The following is a 15,000-nucleotide window of genomic DNA, read 5'->3' on the forward strand; positions in this document are numbered from 1 at the left end:
CTTGACAAATTTAATGGATCAGCGCGTAAGAAAGGTTATTTCGTGTAGAGGATCATATATCAAATATTAGGAGCTATATGACACCATAATTCCATCATTATTTTCATTCGAACGTATTATGTTTACCATTAAGTCTCTTATGAATAATTTTTTTGTTAAACCTTTACTGTTGAATTAAATAAATGTTTGTTCTGATATAATTCTCATTTTTATTATACTTGCCTAATAATGTGTGACACTGAAAATTTTACCCAATAAAAAAAATGGCTGCCATTTGCTGGCGTCTGTGCAGATCCAATATGCATTAACAGAATGTGGGCAGATAGGTGTTACCAACTGTCAGTGGGAAACAACTGGTTTTAAACGAACATACATTTATATATTGAGAGAAGGTTGATTTGCCTAATAATGTGGGATGCAGTGTACACACGTACTTCGCTATATGAATGTGCAATTCAAAGTGGGTAGGTTTACTGACTTAGCTGTGCGTATATATATATATATATATATATATATATATAATATATATATATATATATATAAGGGTAACTGCTTAAACTTTTTAACTTTTCATTCACTTTGAAATTACTCTTATTGGTGGTTTAGGCTTAAACTGCCCTTTCCATCATGTAAGGTGTCATGTTAAGTGAGTAAATGAGTATATATAAGTGTGTAAGTGTATATGTTGATCGGTGTATGTATATATGTATGCATGTGTATATATGTGTATATGTATGCATATACAGATGTCTTAATATATTTATATATATTGTACGTGAATGTATATATATGTACATGTGAGCATATATCTCTGTGTATATAGGTATATATACATAGGTTTGTGTGTGGGAGGGTATATGTGAGTCTGTATGTGTGTGTATCCGATCCCTGAATAACGAAGGTCAGCTAATGAAATTCACATGTACAACCAACCATGAAGCGATCAGGCGGTACAAAAATAGCCATCCACTAACACTCATAGCTGTCCTTCAAACGCATTCTGGCAGCAAACAACATGAATCTACCAGCTGCTACTAAATTCAAGCGAAGACCAACGGACGGGATGGCCTTGAAGTCGAAGATTTTAAACTAACGGAAACAACACTAGAATATCACCGGAGGAAACACAACTAGATCTCATTATGCAAACAAACACTTGCATAATCGGATACTTGTATTTTTGGAGAACTACATTGTGGAAACGATTGTAGTGATTGAAAAATAACTGTCCAACCGTACTCCTTCATGTTGACTCCAATTTCTTCAATTTTATATTCACACACGACGAATACCCAAACATTAACTTGGAAGTATATAACAATGTTACCGGATAGTATTGGGTAATTCTGAGGGTGGACGAACTTATACTGTACTCTGTCAAGGCATGACTCGAGAATATAACGCAACTTTACAATTTAATGCCTGGAAGCACATTTAAAAATAATATATAGTCTGTGTTACATCTTAGATAAACTATTGCAGGACGTGTCTTATGTGAATCACAAAAGTCATTATACATATTAAGGAAAAATACATTGATAAATAGAAGAAATGAAGTCATGTCACGTTGCAGACAAAAATAAATTCCTGGTTAAAGAAAAGAAAAAAAGATTGTAACTGATGACTAAGAGCAGTGAAAATAGTATTGAATGCACACAGTGCCAATATCTCCTCTCACACACACCAACACATACGCAAAATTAACCAATGAATGAAATTTCAGGAAAAATCGGCAATTTAGTGACTACAAGTATAAAATACAAACGCTATACAGTGCATAGGAAAAATCATATTTTAGGGACATTAGATAATAATATATGATAATTTTTTGAGAAACTGGATACTATGATGTAATCGAGTGCCAGATAAATTATGATTACTGAATTGACCAACGAAAAGAGATAAACGACTAAGCCGCATTAGTAAAACAGGATATGATGACGTAATCGATAGAAAGATACAATGCAAATGCCGCGCTGGCCAATAAAGTTATAAATAAAATGTTTCTAATACAGGATGTGATTTAGAAAATCATATATGATTCTACATTAAGTGGAGGTGCGACAAGTACTGAAATGGTTAAAGAAAACTAATATTTTTCTGATAAGAATAATTTAGACAAAGAGATTTAAGAAGAGAAAACCACAGCAACCAAGAAATTAGCTAATGGCAATAATAACGTACATAACGATAAAAAATATTATCTGAAATAAAACGTAAATGGAAGTCTGATGTAATAGCGAAGCCAACGAAGACAAACAGCAGCAAAAACAAAAAACAAAAAAAACGCTTTAATGAAGTAAAATTTTGAAATTGGCCAATGGGAACTGATATACAAAAGAATGGATCTTCTGCGGTGGAGATAAAATCAGCCCGATATAAAGGAAACAAACAGATAAACAGTACACGTGATTAAGTTTATGACTATCACCTTGAAACCCGCGTAGCTAGGTACAGCGTTCTGTTTAAATAAAACGCACACACCTACAGACACACGCACGCACACATACACACACACAAACACACACATACACACTAACACAAACACACAGACAGAAACACACATACACTGACACACACACACGCATACACACATCCTTACACACACACACACACACACACACACCACACACACGCACATTGCCTTTCATCCTTTTCGGGGTCAATAATATAAGTATCAGTTGAGTACTGGGCTCAATTTAACCAACTTAGCCCCTCACTAAATTGCTGGCCTTGTGCTAAAATTTGATACCAACGTTTCAGATTCACTCTGACTTTACTCTGTAGAGACGAAGTGGATTTAAAGATGAAGCATAGAATTAATTCTTCTGCCAATAGAAAGATTCAAAGACGCCTAGAATATTATTTGATAAAGTATTAAGAAAACTGCTTTATTTTCTCTTTCTCTGCTTTTCATTCTTCTTTTTCTTTTCTTTCTTTTTTTTTTTTGCTAATAATGATGGAAAATAGAATTTTGCGATGAATATAATTAAGGAAAAAGAAAAATATCTAAGTTTTTGTAGGTAAACACAAATTAAGGAAAATTGACAATAAATAAATGGAAATGGAAAGAAAGAACAAAATCAAAATAGAAGGAATTCTAAAAATGAAAAAAGCGATCATTAGGATGGGTGTTTGTTTTTGCTTTTAATCTTTACTAATCTTTTTTGCCGGATTAGTGAAGGAAAGTAAATAGAGGGAGAAATGTCTAGTTTTATTAATGATGGTGATGATGTTGACAACTGAGACATTGATCGGTGTTTGTGATGATGATGATGAGGGCGATGATGAAGAGGATGTGGAAGAGGAGGATGAAGAAGAAAATGAGGAGGGTAAAAGGATGATAATGAAGATGGTGATGCTGATAATTAAAATGATGATAATGATGTTGATGTTGTAGTTGTTGCTGTTGGTGGTGTTGGTGATGGTGATGATGATATGATAATGTTGCTGCTGATGAAGATGATGATGATGTTGATGATAATGATGATGATACTTATGTGGAAACTAATCGTAATAATGATTTTGATGTTGATGACTTTAATGAGGATGGTTCTGATTACGATGGTGAAGATGATGACGGTGATGATGATGAAGAAGGTGATGATGATGATGATGATGATGGTAATAATGATGGCGAGGTAGGGAAGGAGGGGTTAAGGAGGGGAAAGTGGTTGTAGAGGAGGAGGAAGAGCAGGATTCTGGTGCAGCAGCTAATGATGACGATGATGATGATGATGATAAGGAGGAGGAGGAGGAACAGGATAATGATTATAATGAAGACAAAGTCAGCGGCAACAAGGAGGACAACCACGACAATGATGATGATGATGGTGATGATGATGATGATGATGATGAAGATCCTAATTATGAAATTGGCAATACTCGTAAACAGAATAATGATAATTATATCCGTCTGAAGATGATGATGATGATGATGATGATGATATTAGTGATGATGCTGACTTTTGTTGTCATTCCAAATGTCTTTATGATCTCCCACTAGAAGAAGGACTTTATAAGAAATATAATAATAATAATAATAATATAATAATAATAATAATAATATATAATAATAATAATGATAATGATAATAATAATAATAATAATAATGATAATAATAATAATAACAATAATAATATAATCATAATAATAACAATAACAATAACAATAATAATAATAATAATAATAATAATAATAAAATAATAATAACAATAATATAATAAAACAATAGTAACAATAATAATATTAATAATAACAATAAAATAATAATATATAATGACAATGATAACAATAATAATAATAACTAATAATAATATAATAAATAACAACACTAATAATAAAATAATCTTAATAATAATAATAATAATAATAACAATAACAATAATAATAATAACAATAATAATATAACAACAACAATAATAATAATATAACAACAAATACTAATAATAATAACAACAACAACAACAACCAATAAATAATAATAACAATAATAATAATAACATTATAATTACTATAATAATAATAATAATAAAATAATAATAATAACAATAATAATAATAACAATAGTAACAATAATAATAATAACAATAATTAAAGAAAGAACCAAGGAAAGAAAGAAAGAAAGAGAAATACAAAAACGCCACCGGCACCATTTTCTCATATTGCTGGAATGGCGAAACATGTAGAAGGAAAACTCAATTTATAAACTACACAGAATCTTGCAGTTTTAACTTTGTGCAAAGTTTGCCTGAGGGCCAGAAGCAGAGTAGAAGACCGCCGTTGCAGTTGTTTGCTGAATTTCAATAAAGTTGAATGTCTTGTCGCTGTCAGGTCATGGAAGTTATACGACTTTGGTAGCTTCCGAAATTTTACTTCTCTAAGGGTTTAATCATTTACCGGAAGCTGTCAAAAGTGTGACCTTTAAGGGCAGCGGCTTCGATTTCCGTTAGGCTAATATTTGATTTATGTTTTGTTGCTTTCTCTTCGGTTGGTAAACCGAGATCAATGCAAACCGAATAAATTCGAATTAAGTAATTGATCTTTATACTTTAACTCATTTTGGGTCATTCTGTTGCTTTCTTCTTCTTCTTCTTCTTCTTCTTCTTCTTCTTCTTCTTCTTCTTCTTCTTCTTCTTCTTCTTCTCCTCCTTCTCCTCCTCCTCCTCCTCCTCCTTCTTCTTCTTCTTCTTCTTCTTCTTCTTTTTCTTCTTCTTCTTCTTCTTCTTCTTCTTCTTCTTCTTCCAATCAGTACTAACGCCATTAGCCACAAAAGAATAATCTCTAATTCGAGCCTACTCTAAGCTACTAAGAATGCGTGTGGCAACTTGAAGATCTACCCAACACACGCGATAGACTGGCGATTGCACGGGCGCGAAAGCTAAGTTGTTATCCTCATTCTGTAGACGGTGCTGAACCATCCTGGGGTACAGAAGATTCGCAATCTAAACTAGGGTCTGAAAGTTTACCACACCATAGTGGGTTACACCATGGTACCTCTGTTTTGTGGTAGAAGTTGGAAGAAAGAGTGAGAGAAAGTTGTGATGAAAGAGTACAGCGGGGTTCACCACCCCACCGGAGCTGGAGTCTCGCGGTGTTTTTGCTCAATAAACACTCACAATGCCCTGTTTGGGAATCGAAACCACGTTCTTTCCGACCGCGTGTCCGCTGTCCTAACCACTGGGCCATTGTGCCCCACTTTCTGATTTCTTTACTGCCCACAAGGGGCTAAACACAGAGGAGACAAAGAAAGACAGACAAAGGGTTACACCAGACATAGTGGGTTACACCATGGTACTTCTGTTTTGTGGTAGAAGTTGGAAGAAAGGAGTGAGAGAAAGTTGTGGTGAAAGAGTACAGCGGGGTTCACCACCCCACCGGAGCCACTTCGTAACTGGTACTTATTTAATCGACCCCGAAAGGATGAAAGGCAAAGTCGACCTCGGCGGAATTTGAACTCAGAACATAGCCGCAGACAAAATAATGCTAAACATTTTGCCCGGCGTGCTAACGTTTCTGCCAGCTCTCCTCCTTCTTGTTCTTGTTCTTGTAGTCATCATCGTCGTCGAGTTGGTGTTGGTCGTCGTTGTGCTTTGTCGTCGCTGTTGATTATCACCAGGGTATTTCCCATCGAGTAATCGTGTCCCAGTCATAATCATCCTGTTGTTGACATAGCTGAACACGCGTGGGATAATGGTAAGGGTGTTGCAATCATGACCACCAGATCTTTGTTTCGAATTCCAGACCAGGCGGTGCGTTGTATTCTTGAGAAAAACATTTTATTTCAGGCTGCTCCAGTCTGATCAGCAGAAAATGAGTTACTTACAATGAACTGGTGCCCCATTCAGAGGTAGTTTGGGGATTTTGGTCATTTATACACTGTGAAAACCAAATAACCCGGTCTACGCGGGGGTCCTGCTTTAAGATTGTCGCGAAAGGCCTGCTTGGAGGCCCAAACCTCCGAGTTCTTTTACAGGGCTTAGGAAAACTGAGGTATTACTACAATAAGTGTGTGAATCTGAGAGGGGAATATGTTGAGTAAAATCATAATTAAGTAATCCTTCTGTATTTTCTATTTCCTAAAGACAGGAAATTTTCAGCACTCCTAGGAGCCCAGACATCAATGCCTAGGCGTTATCTTACATTCATTTGGTCTGTTCGCATCTAAAACTAAATTATATCCATCTCTTTTCGTGGTATTATGATGTAATTTGAGGGAATTATTTGAACTTAGTACTGCAACGAAACCTTATCTAATAATCAGTGCTCCTTCCGCCTGCAGACTCTCTTCTAACTACAAGTCAACTAATAGATGGATGACTGGATATCTGGATCAAATTTTGTCTTAAGTATGACAAATATTTTTTAAAAAATCGCTGCTTCTTGGATTTATCTTCCCTTATTGTTCAGAATTACATACAACCTCCGCAAGGTCTTTTCCCAACCAATAGTAAAATCACAATTGAGGACTCCCTACAAATGCAGTCAATCTTTTATTTGCTTCAATCATCAAACACCGGCCATGCTGGGGCACAGCTTGAAAGAATTTTATTCTAACAAAATGACCCTAGTACTTATGTTTTTTTTTTCAACCTCGGTACATATTCTATTGGTTTCTTTTGCCGAACCGCTAAGTTACGTGGACGTAAATACAACAACACTGGTTGTCAAACATATACATATACGCATATATATACAAACAGGCTTCTTTCAGTTTCCGACTAACAAATCCATTCACAAAACACTGATTGACTCGAGGCCATTGTAGAAGATACTTTGCCCAAGGCGCCCCGTAATGGGACTGAACCCGGAACCATGTGGTAAGGAAGCAAATTGCCAGACAGCTACGTCATCACTACGTCATCATCCACTTCCTCCTGCTCCTTTTGCTCCTGTTGCTGCTGTTCTTCCTCCTCCTCCTCCTCCTCCTCCTCATAGTCGTTGTCGTCATCACTATTAATGTCATCTTGTTTTAGATATTGTTTTAGTGGTTGCTGTTGTAATTGTTGTTGTTGCTGTGGTGGTAGTAGTAGTAGTAGTAGTAGCCGTAGTAGTAGTAGTAGTAGTAGTATTAATAGTAGTAGTAGTAGTAGTAGTAGTAGTAATAGTAGTAGTAGTAGTAGTAGTAGTAGTAGTAGTAGTAGTAATAGTAGTAGTAGTAGTAGTAGTAGTAGTAGTAGTAGTAGTAATAGTAGCCGTAGTAGTAGTAGTAGTAGTAGTAGTAGTAGTAGTAGTAGCCGTAGTAGTAGTAGTAGTAGTAGTAGTAGTAGTAGTAGCCGTAGTAGTAGTAGTAGTAGTAGTAGTAGTAGTAGTAGTAGTAGTAGCCGTAGTAGTAGTAGTAGTAGTAGTAGTAATAGTAGTAGTAGTAGTAGTAGTAGTAGTAGTAGTAGTATTAATAGTAGTAGTAGTAGTAGTAGTAGTAGTAGTAATAGTAGTAGTAGTAGTAGTAGTAGTAGTAGTAGTAGTAGTAGTAGTAATAGTAGTAGTAGTAGTAGTAGTAGTAGTAGTAATAGTAGCCGTAGTAGTGTAGTAGTAGTAGTAGTAGTAGTAGTAGTAGTAATAGTAGTAGTAGTAGTAGTAGTAGTAGTAGTAGTAGTAGTAGTAGTAGTAGTTGTTATGTTTCTTGTTCTTCATAATCTGACACAATAACGAAATATATTGGAGTCGTAAAATTCAACAAAACAAGCTTTTTCTATTAATTTCCACATAACTGTCATCTACTCTCCCTTTTAATAAATATCCTGTTATGCCTACCTACACAATAAACTACCGAGAAAACCAACGGTGACCAACTAGAAATAGCAGTTAAACCAACCTTTGGACCAAACCGAAATATCTGAAGTAAAATAAAACCTTTAAGATGTATAATGTAGAGGCTGCATACACATGAAGCCGGAATAATCAATAACATCGCGTCTTATAAGATTGGTTGACCTAGGGCTACAATTACAGATATGAGAAAATATGTATTGGGTTGTCCAGAAAGTTCGTGCCGATTTTTAAAGGAAAGGAAAAGGTCGATAAATACTTGCCATTGCATTTTTGATCAATCAAATATGAACCATTTTGTTGCACACTGCATCTCCATCTTTCCTTTAACTTGAAAATGCCCTCTTCCCAGAATTGATGTGGTTTCATCGCAAAGAATTCATCAAGGTATCTTTTTACGTCATCCAAAGAATTGAAATTTTTACCATTAAGACTATTCTGCAGAGACCTGAATAAGTGGAAATCCGAAGGAGCAATATCTGGTGATTATGGAGGGTGGGGTAACACATCCCAGCCGAGCTGCAGTAATTTTTGTCTGGTTCCCAAAGCATCAAATGCCGAAAATGAACTTTCTTATCTTCCATTTTAATGGCTTACAGAATTAACACAGGTTATAGGAACATAAACCTTCTTCCACGAAAAAATAGCTTAAACTGTGCTCTAAATGGAGGTGTAGTCAAATCCTATTTTATGGACTCAACCATGTTCTAAAATATGTTGAAAATTAAGCTACTATAAATCGGCACGAATTACTTTTTATTTTTCCATGTGCCCTTTTCAAGCCTAGCCAGTCTCATGGGCCCGGATTCCCTGTTTCTGTGGCGTATGTGTCCCCCCCCTCCGCTGGACGGGACGCAAGTACATCGCAGCATTACTCAAGAAACAGGAATAGAGAGTGAGAGAAATTTGGGGCGAAAGAATACAACAGCAGGGATCGCCACCATCCTCTGCCGGAGTATCGTGGAGCTTTTTAGGTGTTTTCGCTCAATAAATACACACAACGCCCGGTCTGGGAATCGAAACCGCCATCCTCCGACCGCGAATCCCCTGCCCTAACCACTGGGCCATTGCGCCTCCATGTATCTAGGAATACATATTTAAATTTTTTTCTGGAAAAAAGTGAAATACCTCAAGAGAGTCAGCGTGGAAAATTACGTCAATACACCAAATTTTAAAATTTCCACGGGTAGAGCCAAACAGAAAAGATCTGGTCCTTTGTTTTGTGGTTGTTTTTTTGTGTGTGTGTTTTGTTTAGATAGTTCGGTGTGATATGAGGTGAAATTGGTGGCTATTTTCTGCAGAATGAACCACCTTATACAAGCCCTTAATTCGGGTAGTTGAGGATAATAGTAAAATATATCAACGAGATAAACACCACCGGCAGTAGTCTTTAGAGAGAAGTGATTTAGAGGGAAAATGTTTGATAGAGAAACAAAGAGGGAAGGGAAGGAAATAGAAATGGACTGGAGAGAGAGAGAGAGAGAGAGAGAGAGAGAGAGAGGTGTATAGAGTTTGACTTGAACGAAAGATACAGAGAACGAGAGATGGAGAAGGATGAGGAGTAAAAAGGGAGGAAGTGAGGATGCGAGGAGAGAGAAATAGAGAACGGAAGAGATAGAGAGGGAGAAATGAATGACCATGGTGAAGATAGAGAGATGAAGAAAGGGAATGAGAGAAAGCATGGCTGAAGACCCACTCCCTCCGCCAAAACACAGAACGAAAACAAATTTTATCTCTGAATTTGGATTTAATCAAACTGGACAAAGTGAAATCTCTAATGTATTCACTAGACAGACACCCTACCGTTATGTAAATATATGCATACATAGATACAGTACATACATACATACACACACATATGCATACATACAATACATACATGCATACATACATACATAATATATATATACATACATATATACATACATACATATATACGTACGTACAAAGATAGGCATTGACACACACACATATATATACATATATATATATATATATATATATATATATATATATATATATATATATACATTTATACACACACCACACATATATATGTATATATATATGTGTATATATATACATATGTATGTAACAATCGTTTCCTGTCTCTACGATTACAATATATATATACATATATATATATATATATATATATATATATTAACATATATACACGTATACATATATAAGTGTGTATGTCTACATACACACGCACACACACAAAACATCTATTACCATATAATGAGGAAAAGAAACAAAATTATATTTTCCTTTCAGCTTGTTATTTTCTTTTCATATTCCTATATATGTATTTCGCTGAAAACTTTGTGAACAGTGCGATAACCGATTATATATAAATATACATATGTGTGTGTGTATATATATATATATATATGTATGTATATATACGTACACACACTCGTGCGCACACATACACACACATACAGTGTTATGTAGAGTGAAATATCCTGTTAGTTCTGCAATGCTAATGGAATAATTTTACTGAATAAATAGTGTATGGGATATGTAATAGAAATACGAAAAAAAAAAAGAAGGAAAACAGGAGATAGTTATCTATGACTTCGAAATAAGTACATTAGAGAAAATATACTGTGGCCAGGACGAATATAAATAGGTTAAAACGTGTACTGCAACACCGGTATGTCTTTCGATGCAAACAACCTGCTATAACATTGCGAATATGAGTGAAACTTCTTAAATCAATATACATGTGTGTGTGCGTATGGTATATATATATATATATATATATATATATATATATATATATATGTATGTATGTATATACGTCAATGTCGAAGGACGCGAATGAGTGCTCAACATCGCATTGGTGGATAGAATTTCTTTATTTGTGTATTGATGCTACCATAGGTTTCAGGTTAAGAAAAATATCTTCATGTCTTAATTTTTTCAAGCCAATCACATGCAAGAATGATGTTTGTCTTCATTATATATATATATATATATATATATATATGTGTGTGTGTGTGTGTGTGTGTGTGTGTGTGGTGTGTGTGTGTGTGTGTGTATGTGTGGTCTGATCAATATGTAGCCAGATTGTTGCTATGCTGTGCAGGGGCATTAATTTTTAACGTTCCTTATCCATTCGCTGTCTACAGCAGTGCTTAGAAGGAAGGTATGTAGCATGTGATCGTCGCATTGACCATAACACTCAAAGATGAGCTGAGAATCTGCATCAAATTTTGGCAAATGCTTGATGATACCTGCTCAGACGCCTAGGCAAATTTTCAAAAGATTTCCATCGTTCTCGTCACAACAAGGAGATCTTGTGCAACTGAAACTCGAGTGTATTTTTTGTAAGCTGAAAACTGTTTTGGCACAAACTTGGCAGATACGCATCTCATACTGAAATCTTCAGGGATAATGGACTGAACTAATCTGCACATCCTCTGATAACTCACGGATGCTGATTCGATGATTTCCCTTCACAGCTGCACGCATATTTGCGATGCTTTCTCAGCTCGGCTGGTTGGTTGCGTGTCTCCTAAAACGTTCGTCGATATCGACAATTTTGCGAACACCTTGGAAATGTCTGAACCTCTCCCACTCTTATGTGCGGCTGATACACTCCTCTCCATACACTTTCTGCAACTCTGCGTAGACCACTGTGTATGTTTCGCCATAACAACTGTCTGTCATGATCAATGCCACGATCACACGTTACACGCTTTCTTTCCAAGCACTGCTGTAAACAGCGGAAGTGAGCTAGAACATTAGAACATAGGGGTCATGCACAACAGATTAGAAGGTCAATTTTACCAAGCGGCTTCACTAAGCGTGCTTTGACTTCAAAGCCAGAAAGCAAACTCGCTAAACGTTTAGCCATACTGCGCCCAATTATAAAGTCTGTATATATAAAAATTCATTCCGAAAAACAATTAGATACTATTCCACGAATAGGGAGGGAATTTGCAGTGCATTACTTCCGGGGTCGGTAAATCAAGTACCAGTTGCGTACTGGGGTTGCTGTAATCGACTGCCCCCCTCCCCCAAAATTTCGGACCTTGTGCCTAGCGTAGAAAAGAATATTAATATAATATATGAAAAACATGATTTCTATGCGCGTCTTTTACTTATAGTTACAAATTTAAATTGTAGTGCAGCACCAGATAATGTTGAAATGGTTACCTTCCTTCAAATATCTCCAACTCTGTGGCGACCACGTCATTTTGAATATATGTATATTTGTGCGTTCGTTGTGTGTGTCTATGTGTGTTGTATGTATGCATATTTATATACATATATAAATATATGCATATATATATATATACATACACATATATCATATATATAAATATACAAATAAATGCATATATATATATATATATATATGTATATATATATATATGTAGTTATAGTTATTTTAACACCTTTTCAGTGATTTATTTCATGTGGCTTTCATTCGAGTTACAATATATTATAACTAATTATTACGAGTTAATTCCAGCACATTATAATTATCATTGAAAAGTATGCATTAATGATTAGGAGTTAGAAATTAAGAGAATAGGACATTCAGAAATTATAAAGAAAAACAATAAAAATTCATAGTTAATATTTATAACAATAGTCTTATAATAATTCAAATAGGAACACAACCAGAGTGAAAAGCGTGTGGTTATTATTATACGAAAAGAGAGACACTATCAAATACGCGGAATGATATACGTACAATGATGGCATATATATATAGGCATAAGAGTAGATTCGCAGCTGTATAATTAAATAGATAGAAAAGGAGATAAATTCAGAGACATGATCAGTAACTGAGTAGAAGCTGAAAGACACTGCACTAAACAGGCCTATGCACATAAACAAATGCATGTACATATATATATTATACACACATACACACCCCCTTATACACACACACACGTATATATATATATGTGATATATGCATGTATACGTGCATGTATGTATCTTGTGTAAGATGTACAAATATGTGTAAATGCCTAGGAGAACTGAAAGGTGACAGCCGTGCTTCTCATGTTTAAGAAAACTGAATCGCAAATCTGAAACCATACCAGGATAAAGCATGAAAGAAATAAATCCACCTCTAATGCTTCCTTGGCTTAAAACATAGGGTACTTGAAAAGCGGCATCAAAAGTTAGGTAAGCCTAATGGAGTGACAGCAGAATAAGAGAGTTAATACTTTGGTATAGATGTGTTGACGTCAAACTCTTTGTTTGTTTTCTCATCCAGTCTCAATTTAATTTATCTTTCTGTCTTCAGCACGCTTATGTTCACTCTCAATCTGTTTCTCTCCTTAACACAGGAGAAGCGTACACATACAAGCACAATCATATGTACGCACATATTTTCTCGCGTATTCCCTTTTTAGTAAATTTGTTTATATTCATAAAATGTTAAGGTATCAATTCCGATGAAGCGGTCCGCTAATTATTATAACGTTTGAATTTTCCTACATACCTTCATATATATTCGCAGACATGCAGGTAGTAAATAGACACCTTTAATTTTCAAAATTTCTGATCTAAGCGTCTTAATATGTTTTCAGTAGTGTAGAATTTACAATGTAATTATTCTTTTTCATTCCAGGTGTCATTATACTAAACATTTGTGAAGAGGAACCATGCCACGCACAAAAAAATTCAGCAGAACTGTCAGATTTTCAAAGAGGTCGTATTGTTGGGCAATCTGAGGCTGGTTTCAGCCAGCGAAAAATTGCCGAAAATCTTCAAATTCCTCTTGCTATATTGTAAATAGAATTATAGTGCAATTCAAAAGCCAAGGAAAGGAATCAACAGATTCTTGTCCCGGCCGACCTGGGTCCTCGGAAAGGAAGCTTCGCTGTTTGAAGAGAATTATGGAAAATGAACCCCGTTCAAAGGCTTTTGATATTGCAAAACAGCTGGAAATTAGTCCAAGAACTTGCGTTACATATCTGCATAGGCTTGGTTATTATGGACCAGCAGCTTGAAGAAAACCTCTCCTTCAGCCAATTAATATCAGGAAAAGAAAGAAATGAGGGGATGCCAGAAAAATCCAGTTCATTTTGGGATAGAGTGATTTTTTTTCAGATGAATTTGCATTATTTTCAGATATCAAACTATATCGGCATGCATTAATATTTTTAAAATTCTCTCTCTGTATATAAAATACATAAAAATACATGTAAATTGAGTCCATAAAAAGTATAAAAAGTTGATTACCTAATTTGAGCTTATTTTTTAATTCTTATATATATATATATATAATATATATATATTATATATATATATATATTATATATTATACAAATTAGAGACAAAACCACTATAATGCAAATCAAACAAAGAAAGACTTAATCCAATACATTTGCATTATAGTGGTTTTGTGTCTAATTTGTATAATATAATATTTTACTATAAATTGGATTCAATCCTAAACCTGATTTTTCCCTGTAAGTTTGGATTTATTCCCTAATATTTATTATTATTATTATTATTATTATTATATATATATATATATATCACACACACACATACATATATATTATATATATATACAAAGGTGAGTTAAGTTCGAGGTTGTAACATCTGTCTAAGGAATACTTGCATCCAATTAATTAACTGGTGTCTTACCTGTATGTGATTATGTGTATTAGTATTAATGCTCATAAATGATAAGTAAGGAAAAGAATAAGCCGAATTTTAAACATCAATTATCATTTATTGATTATATAAA

At 34.7% G+C, this 15,000-nt stretch overlaps 1 long non-coding RNA gene across 1 annotated transcript in view; it reads left to right on the forward strand.

Annotated features, from left to right (window-relative positions):
• Positions 1 to 14,022, forward strand: part of LOC118765538 — a 16,131-nt gene extending 2,109 nt beyond the window's left edge. The window contains exons 2-3 of the long non-coding RNA XR_005001401.1: positions 31 to 42; positions 13,873 to 14,022. This is a non-coding gene — a long non-coding RNA (uncharacterized LOC118765538). The remainder of the gene's footprint in view (positions 1 to 30; positions 43 to 13,872) is intronic.
• The last annotated feature ends 978 nt before the right edge of the window (positions 14,023 to 15,000 follow it).

Source organism: Octopus sinensis, linkage group LG12, assembly GCF_006345805.1.
Source record: "Octopus sinensis linkage group LG12, ASM634580v1, whole genome shotgun sequence".
Lineage (NCBI taxonomy): Eukaryota > Metazoa > Mollusca > Cephalopoda > Octopoda > Octopodidae > Octopus > Octopus sinensis.